Raw genomic sequence first — 12,713 nt, forward strand, 5'->3', positions numbered from 1 at the left:
CTTTAACAAATTAATTAAAGAATTTGACTAAATCGTTTCTAAGAATACAAAGATTGGGTAATTAATATATAAAAGCATACAAATTTATAGTGTATTTACCAAAATAATTAAATCATTTTTTATAGGATAGTTTAACATTTTGAGCGACTCTAGTATTGAAAGTGATTGCATCGTCTTCTACTTCTAGGGTAAATTACACCCATGGTCACTGAACTTTACCCATTTAACATTGTATCACTGAACTTCAATTCTTAACAGTATGAACATTACACTTTTTAACACCGGAAGTCATTCAATATCTCAAAACAATCGTTGACAGTCTCAAAATAAAAAATTCGAAGAGTTAATGGTATTTTAAGGAACTATAATTTTGAAAATTTTCGTTTTGAGGTCATTTAGGTGTTTTTTTGTTAGGAAAGAGAGTGAATTTGTAGAGAGAGAAAACTCTAAAAAATGTGATTTTGGAAAATAAAAAATGTAGTTTCATGGTAAATGCAGTTCTAAAAAACTTTTAATTCTTGAATATTTTCATTTTGAGGAATTAGTTAAAGTTCAGTGGCCATCAATACTAAAAAAAAGAATAAAGTTCAGTGGTTATACGGTTAGCAATTGAAGTTCAATAGGCACAATGTTAAAATGAGTAAAGTTCAGTGGCCATGGTGTAATTTACCCTCTATTGCTATTGCTATAGCTCGGATGACAAGGCGGGGTTTGGTGGATGAAGGTAGGAATGGATGTAGGAGCAGTATCAGATAAATTTTTCATGGAAGCTATCGAAGAAGAGATGTGAAGAGGAAATTGAAGTCACCAGAATAAACATGTTTACGGGGTTGGGTACTCGGCCCGCCCCAGACCCGTGTCATTTGAACCAAGTTTGGATATGAAAATTTGTCACTAGGTCCAGTCCGGTTCAGGCCTATTAAAGCTCTCCTTTTTTTGGGCAGGCATGGGATTTATAAAAATAGCACGGGCCGGTCCAATCCGACCCGCCTATTGATATTAATTAATAAAATTTATATATTAATATTTATTTTTAAGTATAAATTTAATTTTTTATTATTAAAAACTATACATATGTATTTATGTAGGTTTATATGGACTGGGCTTGGGATTTGATTTTTGAGCCCGAGCCCAGCCCGACCCAAATCTGTCTAAATTAACAGTAAGCTAGGCTACGCTAGGTTGGGGTAAAATGCATATATTGTGATTCTTTTTAGAATTATTAGTTTAAGGGGTTAAATGCATCATTGCTCACTAAACATAAATAAGTATTTCAAAATGGTCACTCAACTTCAATTTGTCTCAATAAAATCACCTTAAGTTTGAATTTTGTCTTAATTAGGCCACTCTGACGATTTTGGTGGTCAAAAGGCGTCAGAATGATGATATTACTGTTATATCAGCATGAGTCAACTTAGATATTTGATCAAAACGACACGTGGTGTCGATTATTTTTATGAATAAAAAAACTTGAGTTTGTTTCTTTTTCATAAAAATAAACAACATGTGTTAGTTAGTTGGCGCGTACGTGGATGAGATATATGTCATTTCGATCAGAACTATGAGTTGACTCATGCCGACGTATCACATGTGTCATCATTCCGATCTTTTTAATTATTGAAATCGCTGGAGTGACCTGATTTGAGACAAAACTCAAAGTTGAGTGATATTATTGTGACAAATTGAAGTTGAATGGCCATTTTAAGATAATCATGAAGTTCAATGACTATTGGTGCATTTAACTCTTAGTTTAAGTCAATTTTATTGTTTCTTTCTACCACTCAACTCAAATTTAATATTATTATTTAATGTTTTACTATGCAAAATTAATGTTATTATTTGTTGTTTTACTATGCAAAATGTCAACAAAAAAAAAAGTTTTACATATGTTATAAAAATATAATGAAATGGTATAGGATGGGGACAACAAAAAAATTTTGGTTTAGGTTTTGAGGACGAGAACATGGAATCACCGATATGTATGGAAGCAAGGATGAGGGATGCATTGAGAGGCAGTCATTGAAGAAGGATAATATGTGCTATTGTCGTTGCTCTTTGGTTCCATTTTAGTTGATTATGTTTTTGTTTTTTTTATATATGATTGTGAATTACTAGGAAAAAGTATAAAAATAAATCTTAATATTTGGTCGATTTGTAAAGACAATCCACGTGCTTTAAAAGTTTGCAAACAAAAGCGTATACTTTTTGCATTTTAGAAACTCAATCATTCCTTCAAAATAACCCTAAAGGGGAGCAATTTGAAGCAATTAAAAAAACTGGGTGTGTAAAATGTAATACCCCAAATTATATATATTTAAGCTAATTGCTAAAATAAATTAATTAGAAGGAGTTAAAGTTAAAATATAATTACTTTTAGGAAATTTTTAAAATATATTATAAATATAGGGACTAAAACGGAAATTTGGCCAATGTTTGTTAAATAAAAATCTGCCGACTGCGCGCAGATCATCTTCTTCCTCCAATTCAAGCTTCATTTTCATTCCTCAATCTTTTCCAACCTTGTTCTTCCTCATTTCTTCACCGTTTTTGGCGTTCTTTATACCAAAACGAAGCTCTCAACTCCAGCTACAAGTGCATGTAAGTTTTATTGTGAGATTTTGAGTTTTTAAAAATCGTTTAGAGAGAGAAAATTCGCTACTTTTGTTATTCTCTCTATTTCTTGGTCCTATGTTCATTATTTTGCAATTCTAATACCAAAAATGGACTTAGGAGGTCGATTTACCTATGGGTACACAAGATTTTGATGCATGCAAGGAGTTTTGAGGTGTAATCGGAGTTTCGCCGAAAAAAGTAAGAAATCTAACCAAAGTTTAATTTTCCGGTTGATTTTGGGTGTTTTAAGAGTGATTCTAGACTCCTGAAATCATAAGGAACAAAGTGGTATAATTAGTTTCTCAAAACAATCAATTTTAATTTTTCTGATAGGCGGATCTCGAACACCGGTGATATTTTCCGGTGACATACGAAATAAGGGCAGAAAAATTATTTGTTGAACTTCAGAATGTACTAAATATTATTTGGAGCAACATTACTTCTTGGACTTTGGCCAAATTCCTTACCGTTTAGTCTTTATAAATTACGAAAGTATATAGTTGGGTGAAATTAAGGAAAATAAATTAAGTTGGGTTAAAATTAATTTTTGGATCCTTATTTAAATAAATATTCAGAATATATAATTTTAAAAATAAGGGTTGAAGGGAGATTGGACTAAGCATAATTATGCTCTTAAGATTATTGGTTAGTTAATTTGATCGATATAGATATTATGAAAATGAATTATAAGTATATATGTTTATATGTTATTTGATTATAAGTAATTTTGGGAGTAAAGTATTGGAATTACTGACAGTTATGGAACTGTCGGATGATTGATGTCCAACCGGGTTGATAAATTGCAGTCTATGGAGTCCCGATTTGGACTTTGGATATTTTTGAATATAGAAGTGTATTTTATTGCAGGGTAGACCCTAGTTATTACTAGGAGGATGTCCGTTTTATAGGGGAGACTCTGCCGAATTTTCGGTAGACAGTCTATAAAACGAGACAAAATAAATTTTATTATTTCCCTAAACATATATAAATTCTAAAAATAATATTATCTAAAACCGATAAAAGAAATGATACGATAAGTGCTCCCGTTTTGGAACCGCCGCTACCTCCATCCTCGACTTACTGCCGCCGTCGATGGCAAGCGATTCCCACCGGTGATTGCCGTCCTTCCGCCGTCGTCGTGAAGGTTGTCTCAGGTCGTCTCTGAGTATTGAGTAAGTCTTCTGTTCCGTTTTTTCGCTTTCTCCGGTTTTCTGTTCTTGCGGTTCTGTGCTCCTGTTTCGCGTCGTTGCCGAACTGCTGAGTTTTCCGATGGCTTTGTAGTCGTCGTGTGGTGTTACGGCTGTTAGTAATATCTCTTGTTGCTGCCTTTAGTTTTTTGGCATCGATTTTCTTTTGGTTTGGGATTTACTTCTCTACATCTACTGGGGATTGGGTTTTTTGGTTCTGATTAGGGATTTTGATTCCTAGTCTATGTTTTAGTGGAGTTGGTTGTCTCTCATTGATGTTTGGTGGCATATTGGTGGAGCTTTTGTGTAGATTTGGGAGAAGTTTCTTGTTTTTGTGTTATGGTTTTTTGATTGTGATTGTTGTTTGGTGGTGGAGTTTTTGTGTGGATTTTTGGAGGAGTTCATGATTCTGTGTTAGTGGATTTCTTTTATTTTAATTGCTGCTTGGTAGTGTTTTGGTGGAGTTGTGTGAAGAGTTCTTGCTTTTGTTTTTGCTTGCTGAGTTGGTGGAGTTTTGTGGAGATTGCTGGAGTTTTGTCTTTTGAGTGTTGTTAGGTAAGAAATGGAGAGGGGTATGGCAGGGTTAAGAATTGGGGAAGAAGGAGAGGGGCATATGGAACTAGAGGTTCAACCCCAGGTGTCAGTCGTGGAGGATAATGGGCTATGGTTTGTGGGAAGATTCGTGGCTGATAGGCCTCTAAACTTTATGATCTTGAGGAATCGTCTGGCGGTGCTATGGAGACCAGGAAGGGGTGTCGACATACAGGAGGTAAGTCCTAACCTCTACTCTATCGAGTTCTTCCATTGCATTGATAGGGATAGGGTTCTGGCCGGAGGGCCATGGACCTTTGACAACTATATGTTGATTATGAACAATTGGGACTTAGGAGTGAACCCGGAGGAGATTTCACTGTTTATGATGCCAATTTGGGTCCAAATTTATGGCTTACCTCTAGGTACTATGTCTGAAAATGTGGGCAAACAATTAGGGAACTTTTTGGGAGTGTTTGAGGAATATGATATGAACAACAATCTTGGTTTTTGTAGACTTTATATGCGTGTCCGAGTCAGTATTGATTGCAGATTACCTCTAAAGAGGTTTAAGAAAATCAAAAGCCAAGGAAATGTGTGGTCTTTAGCTACGTTCAAATATGAGAGGCTAGGAGTTTTCTGCTATATATGTGGGTTGATGGGTCATACAGACCGGTACTGTGATAAACTGTTTCATCTGCAGGGGGGAGAGATTCAAAGGGACTGGGGGGAGTGGTTGAAGGCCCCGATTAAGAGGAGTGGTGACCAGAGTGGGGCTAAGTGGTTGAGGGAGGGTTCTAGGGGGGAACTGTCAGGTCGGGGAAGGGGAGGGCGTGGTAACCCAGGGGGAGGGAGTTCGGGAATATTCCGGGATATAACAAATGTGGGGGCGGGTAGGGGTGAAAGATTCATACCGACAAGGGTGGTGTCAGGGGAGGTGGAGGTGGGTATCTGTCCCATTTCAGGTCCGTTCCTTAGGATACCCACAGGGGGAGAGTCACAGGAGGAGGGGGGTGAGAGAGAAGTGAATGAGGAGGTTCAGGAGGATACGGAGATGGAGTTACAAGAAGCTAGAAAGAGGAGAAGGGAGGGGAAAGAGAGAGAGGGGAGTCAAGTAGGAGTGAAGGATACAGGAATCCCAATTCTAGACAAGGATATGGAGAGCCCTAACGTAAACTTTTCGGCGAGCCCTAGTGAACAGGGCCACCGGTTGGGATGAGTTTTATCAGCTGGAACTGTCGTGGCCTGGGAAACCATCGGGCGGTTCGTCAATTGAAGGAGATTGTTTCTTCCCAAAAACCAGTTCTTTTATTTTTAATGGAAACACTTGTAGAGGATCACAGAATTGTCAGCCTCAAACAACAGCTGAAGTTTGAGGGAGCCTTCCCTGTAAATAGAAGAGGGCGGAGTGGGGGTCTAGCATTGTTCTGGACAGGAGGAATGCAAGTAAGTGTGAAGAGTTACTCAGAGCATCATATAGATGTAGTCATAAATGATAGTGTGCGTGGTGATTGGAGGTTGGTAGGTTTTTATGGTTTTGCTGAACGTAGCAGGCATAGAGAGTCTTGGGAGCTGCTAAAGAGATTAGCAGGAGAGTCACATCTACCGTGGGTGATCATAGGGGATTTCAATTGCATTCTTAGAAATGAGGAGAAGAGGGGAAGGGCAATTTTCCCTGCCTATCTGATGAGTAACTTTCGTGAGACAATTGAAGAGTGTGGGGTGATAGAATTGGAGCTTAAAGGAAACCATTTTACTTGGGAGAGGGGTCGAGGTACTGATATGTGGGTTCGAGAGAAATTGGATAGGGGTTTTGCATCTGCAGGCTGGATTAGCATGTTTGCTAACTATCAATTTAATTCTTGCATGTCGGGGTACTCAGATCATCTTTCTCTTGTACTTCGAATGACCCAACAAGAGTCATATCAAAGGCCGAAAAGGTTTTATTTTGAGGAAATTTGGCTGAAAGAACAGGAGTTCAAGGACCTAGTGATTAGTAGTTGGAATAATCAGGGTCGAAGGCCTGTGCCTGTGAAATTAAAGGAGTGTGTGAGGAAAATGACGGATTGGGGGAAAAGTTATAACTTGAGATTCAAGAGTCGTATCAGAAAGTGGAGGAATCAAATGCAGGCTTTACATGGTAAAGGAGACGGGGCTTCGATAGCGCAGTTTTTCTTAGCCAAACGAAAGTTGAATGAGGCATTGGAAGCAGAGGAGAGCTTTTGGAAGCAGAGGGCCAAAGTGTTCTGGTTGAAAGAGGGTGATAGAAATACTCAGTTTTTTCATGCTAGTGTCAAAGCAAGGAGACAACAAAACTCAATTACCTCTCTTTGTAATGACTCTGGAATGGAATTTACAAATCAGGGTGAGTTAATGGTTTTAGCTCATCATTACTTTCAAGAAGTGTTTGCTAATCCCATCATTGCTCAGAATGACACTGCTAATGTTATTGAAGCTGTGATTGACTCGGCGACAAATGATCTGCTCACGGCACCTTTTGAGATTAAGGAATTCAAGGATGCACTATTCTCGATGAGTCCAAACAAATCCCCTGGGCCTGATGGGTTGAACCCTGGGTTTTTCCAATCTTTCTGGGACATCATTGGGAAGGACTTGGCTGTAGCCTGCGCAGAGTGGCTCAATGTAGGGAGATTTCCTTCTGATCTAAATGATACTACTATTGTTCTTATTCCAAAGATTGACAACCCTAGATTGCTAAAGGATTTTCGTCCTATCTCCCTGTGTAATGTGTTATACAAAGTAGTGGCGAAGGCCTTGGCTAACCGTTTGAAGGGGGTCCTGCCTAGAATAATTGGGGATACACAATCTGCTTTTGTTCCTGGTAGGTCTACAATTGACAATGTGCAGGTGGCTTTCGAATCCATTCACTTCATGAAGAGACAAAACAGAGGAAGAAAGGGTCAGGTGGCTCTTAAAATTGATATTAGTAAAGCCTATGACAGGGTTGAATAGGAATTTTTGAAAATTGTAATGTCTCGAATGGGCTTTAATGACATCTGGATCAACTGGATGATGTTGTGTGTCACTTCGGTCAGGTATAGGGTGGCAGTGAATGGAGAATGTACTGAGCAGATCATCCCTGGCAGGGGTCTCAGGCAAGGAGACCCGCTGTCACCTTATCTATTTATTTTTTGCGCAGAAGTTCTATCCAAACTAATTAGGCGAGCTGAGAGCGAGGGAATGTTATCTGGTTGTCGTATTTGTCACAGAGCTCCATCAGTCACACACTTATTTTTTGCAGATGATAGCTTTCTGTTCTTTGGAGCTTCGGCAAGTGAAGCAGGAAAAGTTTTGAGCATCCTGACTGAGTATGAGAGGGCATCTGGTCAGGCAGTTAATCGAAATAAGTCAGGGATTTTCTTTAGTTCGAATGTGAGTGGGAATCTGGAAAATGAAATCAAAGGCATTCTGCAGGTCCATACCCCTTTGGATACGGGGAGATATCTTGGTCTCCCATCTCTGATTGGGCGGTCGAAAAGGCGCATTTTCAAGTTCCTGATTGATAGACTGCGTCAGAAGTTTGGAGCCTGGGGTCTCAGATTTCTTTCTCAGGCTGGCAAAGAGGTGTTGCTTAAGTTAGTGGCTCAGGCTTTACCTACCTTCTGTATGAGTACATTCCTTCTACCCTTGTCTATTTGTGATGAGCTCCAAAAATTGATGAACTCCTTTTGGTGGGGTTTAAAACCTGAGGGAAAAAGGAGTATCCATTGGTTTGATTGGGCTAAATTATGTCGACCAAAGGATGTAGGAGGCATGGGCTTCAAGGACCTACATATGTTTAACTTGGCATTGTTAGGAAAGCAGGGCTGGAAGCTAGTGAGTGAGCCAAATACTTTAGTAAGTAAAGTTTTCAAAGCTAAATATTTTCCAAAGGAAGACTTACTTTTCTCCAAATTAGGCAATAATCCTAGTATGGTTTGGAGAAGTATCTGGAATGGATTGTGGGTATTGAAAAAGGGGCTAAGATGGAGAGTGGGAGATGGTAAGACCATTAGAGTTTGGAAGGATGCATGGGTGCCCAAACTAGATGATTTTTGCATAAACTCATTTTTGGTCCCTGGGATGCAGGATATGAGAGTTGCCGACCTGTTACTTGAAAATGGTAGGGGATGGGATCTGGATAGGCTTCATGGGTGTTTAAATGAAGCAGAAGCGAGTGCTGTTCGTGATATCATTCTACCTTTTGATGTGAGAGAAGACACTAGGGTGTGGCACTGGTCGAAAGATGGTTTCTATACCGTGAGGTCGGGTTATACTGAAGGGGTGAAGGGGGAGGAAGAAGATGTGGGTAATGAGGGCTGGAGAAGTTTGTGGAGGTTGGATGTCCCCCCTAAGCTTAAAATGTTTATCTGGCGTGTCTGTTCAGATTGCTTACCCACAAGAGCCAGATTGGCTCAAAGACGTGTTCCCATCACGACTGAATGCCCTGTATGTGTGGAGCAGGACGAAACGGCTAACCATTTATTTGTTAATTGCAGCTTTGCAGGTGATTTATGGAGGATAGTCGACTTACCGATCCCTCAACTTGGAGAACAAACTGTTGCTGATTGGCTATTGCGTGAATTGTGCATACCAGATCAAGACAGGCTCATCCGGACGTGTTATGCTTTAAAGACTATTTGGGATCACCGGAACCGGGTATTATGGCATATGGAATGGTGGCCTGTGGACACCAGTTGGCGACTTGGATTTGAAGAGTACCGTGAATGAAGAGCGTTTCAGCGTGGATCTAGTGCTAGTCCCATGATTAGACAGCGACATCATGGCAGGGAACAATTTGACCCGTCAATCGCAGACCATCGACGTCGGCAGCCTGATCAAGAAGGTCCATCACGACTAATCCCGCAGGTATTAACCGGACTCTCCTTTCCCGTTTCTGTTCCCTCTCCGAAATGGAAGCCCCCAGCGTTAGGTTCAATTAAATGTAACGTTGACGGGGCGTTGTTCATGGAGGAGGGGTGTTGTGGGATGGGAGCAGTGATCAGGGATGCAATGGGAGCATTTTTATTTTGTAGCAGCAGCTGTGTCACTGGTTCCAGGGAGCCTCGAGTAGTCGAGGCACATAAGAACTAGTATGATTTGGTTGATGGCTTTGCATTACACACATGTTGAATTTGAGTCTGATGCGAAAGTAGTTGTGGATGCAATTCTGTCAAGCAAAAGAGACATCTCGGAGTTTGGATCTCTAATTCATGATTGTCAATTTATTCTAGGATCCAATCCCGATTTTAAATTGTCATTTATTCCTCGTTTAGCGAATAGGGCTGCTCATTTGGTAGCTAGGTAGGCCTATTCCAATGCTAGCGATTTTGTATCTTCCGAAGTGCCGGAATGGTTGTTAAACACTATTATTGAGGATGCGAATCCTATTGATATATGAGATTTCCGTTTTTTGGGTTCAAAAAAAAAAATAATATTATCTCTTTTAGATACTCAACCGGTAGGAGGAGCAGCAGTACTTGAAAATTAGGACAGTCGGCTAGGAGCAATTTGTGAGTTAATTATATGTTATGCATTTTTAATTTAGCATTTGCATTCATAATAAATGATTTCATTATGGTTGAAAGTTCAAAAGTGCAAGTCTGTGATTTGTTTGTGTTGGATAGTATTTTTAAGAATTTGACCGTTGATAGTATCGAAATGATATTTACTAACTTGGTCCGAGCTTCCAAGTCCCGTAATCGGCAGATACCAATGGGTAATTTAATTACCGACATTGTTTTGGGTGCTCGGGGCGAATTAGCGGATTATCAAAATATGTCTCCTGTTGGTTTGCCTTCCTTGGATATTACGGCACTTCAAAGGGCTAATTTGTTGAAGAAATCAGGACCACCCACATTTATTTCCAATGAGGATCGTACAAGACGTGTATTTGCTACATTGGGTGGTGAAGCTTCAAGTTCACAAGGCTTAGGCGCCCAAAAAGATGATGAGGATGATGAGGAAGAAGATGAAGAGGAGGATGAGGAGAATGTTGATGCCCATGCTCAAGAGCATGCACATGCGGAACCAAATATTGAGGAACAAGTTGGATGGCAACGTGTTTTGACACAAATGCACGAGCATAACCGTCAAATGAATTTGCGGTTAGATGAGGTCGTTGCCAACAATAACGAAATGAGTTCGAGGATAACCACGGTGGATGCCAATTTAACTACATTGAGACGTGAGCACACATCTACTCGTCGCCGGTTGCTATCTTTCTTCCGATGCCAAGGAGTTGAGACTATGCCTTCCCCACCGAGTTCACCTTGATAGGTTTTATCCTTTCTATCTTTCACTCATTTTCGTTATTATGTTTTATTAAGTTTGGTACAATAATTCAATTCTGTTTGGTACAATTATCTTTATTATTATGTTTGAATGTTATCGTACCATATTTTCAATTCAAATTCGTATGGTTTATTTCGTACTATTTTTCGTGTTTTATCGCTTTTTGCACCAATGAGGACATGGTCCAAATTAACTGTGGGAGGAGATCTTTCATATTCGTTTTAATTTTAAGTACGAATGAATGCAACGAATGAGAATGAATGCTATTTATTTAAGTATAAATGCATGTTGATATTAATGTTTAAGTAATGTACACAATGCAACATTTTTATATAAAGTGCAACATTTTTTCTAATTTTTGCATTTACCTTATAATTTTTCCAAAACAATGATATTTTTCATAAACGTAAATTTTTGCTTAGTCTATATTTCATATGTTTCAATAATTCTATTTTAAAATAATTTTAACATATTTTAAGGTTATCGTTATTGTTAGAAATAATATTTCTATACGGGCAATATCTTTTTGAAATATTTTTACAAAATCTCCGAAACGCTTTTTAACAAAACGTCTCGAGTGAATATATATAAGTAAAAATTTCTTTAGTTTCAAATCTCTATTTTATATCATGCAATACATGATAAATATAAATCTTATTTTCAATTTTCAATTAGGTTTACAGGCATAAATCGAACTAACATCTTTAGGTTTTTTTAGCTCGGTTTGACTTCGTCTTACATTAAAAACCAATTGAAGTTTTTAAGGAAACTTTAGCCATAATACATGTTGAATTTCAAAGTCAATATAGGATGAATGTGCTATTTTTCTTCCCCAATTTTATTTACATGTTAATTAAATCAAGTAGTCGTATTCTTAACTTTTGGCCACGATTGAGACCAACCTTATCACAATCGATGTATGAAAGGGAAGAACATTAAGTACTATTTACTTTTGGCCACGATTGCGACCACCCTTATCACGGTCGAGGTATGAAAGGAACGTTAAAATTAAAGCAAAATTAAACGTGTTTAAAGTTTTAAGTAACGATTGCGTCCACCCACGGCATGGTCGGTACCTCTTAAACGAACACAAAAGAAAATTAATTCATATAAAGTCACAGACGAGACCACCCTTATCACGGGCGTGACTAATCAAATATATTAAACCTAAGTGCTTAATAAATCTATATTTGTAATAGTTTAGGTTTGGGAAAGGAAATTTTGTGCTTTGAAATGCCTTGAGACGAAAGATTCAAAAACATGCGTGCTTACAGGCCTGAATACTTAAATATAAAAATTGAGATGCAAGACGAATGATATATCTCTTTTACACTAGCTAGTTTGATTCTTTGCGTATAAATTTACCATGAAAAGTTTTTCTTTCAGTTTAACTAATTCAAAGAGGAATATATGGATATATGTTCTATTTATAGAGCGATTGAGTAAAGAATAAATTCAGTGAAATTTTGCTCGGGACTAGCAAAAGCTTAAGTGTGAGAGTTTGTTAAGCCCAAAATATACCTAAAATATCATATATAAATACGTTGAATTTACATTGAAATCGTGCTAATTATATTCATTTGGAATACTTTTACATCTTTATTTACTTCTTTGATGCAAGATACTTAATTATTTGGTTAAATCCAAATAGGAGCTAAAACGGAGCCAAAACAAGGGAAAAACCTAAGTTACGTGCCAAAAATACGTATAAATCAGAAGACTGATTCAAGGAGACGAGAAGCAGCCGAGAGACGGAGGAGAACACCTCTGTCGCGATTGAGATTTTCAGAATCTCAGTCACGACACGCTAACTCCAGTCAACAGAAATTCGAAAATCTCATCCTTCCTATGTACCCCCTGTCGCGACTGAGATTCTCAAAACCTCAGTTGAGACAATCTCAGTCGCGACAGCAAAGAATTCTACACTGTTTTCACATGTTTAATTCCAGAAAACGGGTCCGTTCGTTTGGATAAAAACGACTCTTCATCAGCAAACACGACCCTTCAATTACAACACTTCACCAACTATAAATAAGTGATCCATTTCAGAAATCAAAGATGGAAAAGTTAGAGAAATTAGAGAAGTTG

At 38.3% G+C, this 12,713-nt stretch overlaps 1 long non-coding RNA gene across 1 annotated transcript; it reads left to right on the plus strand.

Moving 5' to 3' along the window:
• Positions 1-2,491: 2,491 nt before the first annotated feature.
• LOC136227683 (uncharacterized) lies at positions 2,492-10,745 on the plus strand. Its single transcript, XR_010688181.1, has 3 exons — positions 2,492-2,598; positions 2,731-2,811; positions 10,180-10,745. It is a non-coding gene; the product is annotated as an uncharacterized lncRNA (long non-coding RNA).
• Positions 10,746-12,713: the final 1,968 nt, after the last annotated feature.

Source organism: Euphorbia lathyris, chromosome 4, assembly GCF_963576675.1.
Source record: "Euphorbia lathyris chromosome 4, ddEupLath1.1, whole genome shotgun sequence".
NCBI classification, from domain to species: Eukaryota; Viridiplantae; Streptophyta; class Magnoliopsida; order Malpighiales; family Euphorbiaceae; genus Euphorbia; species Euphorbia lathyris.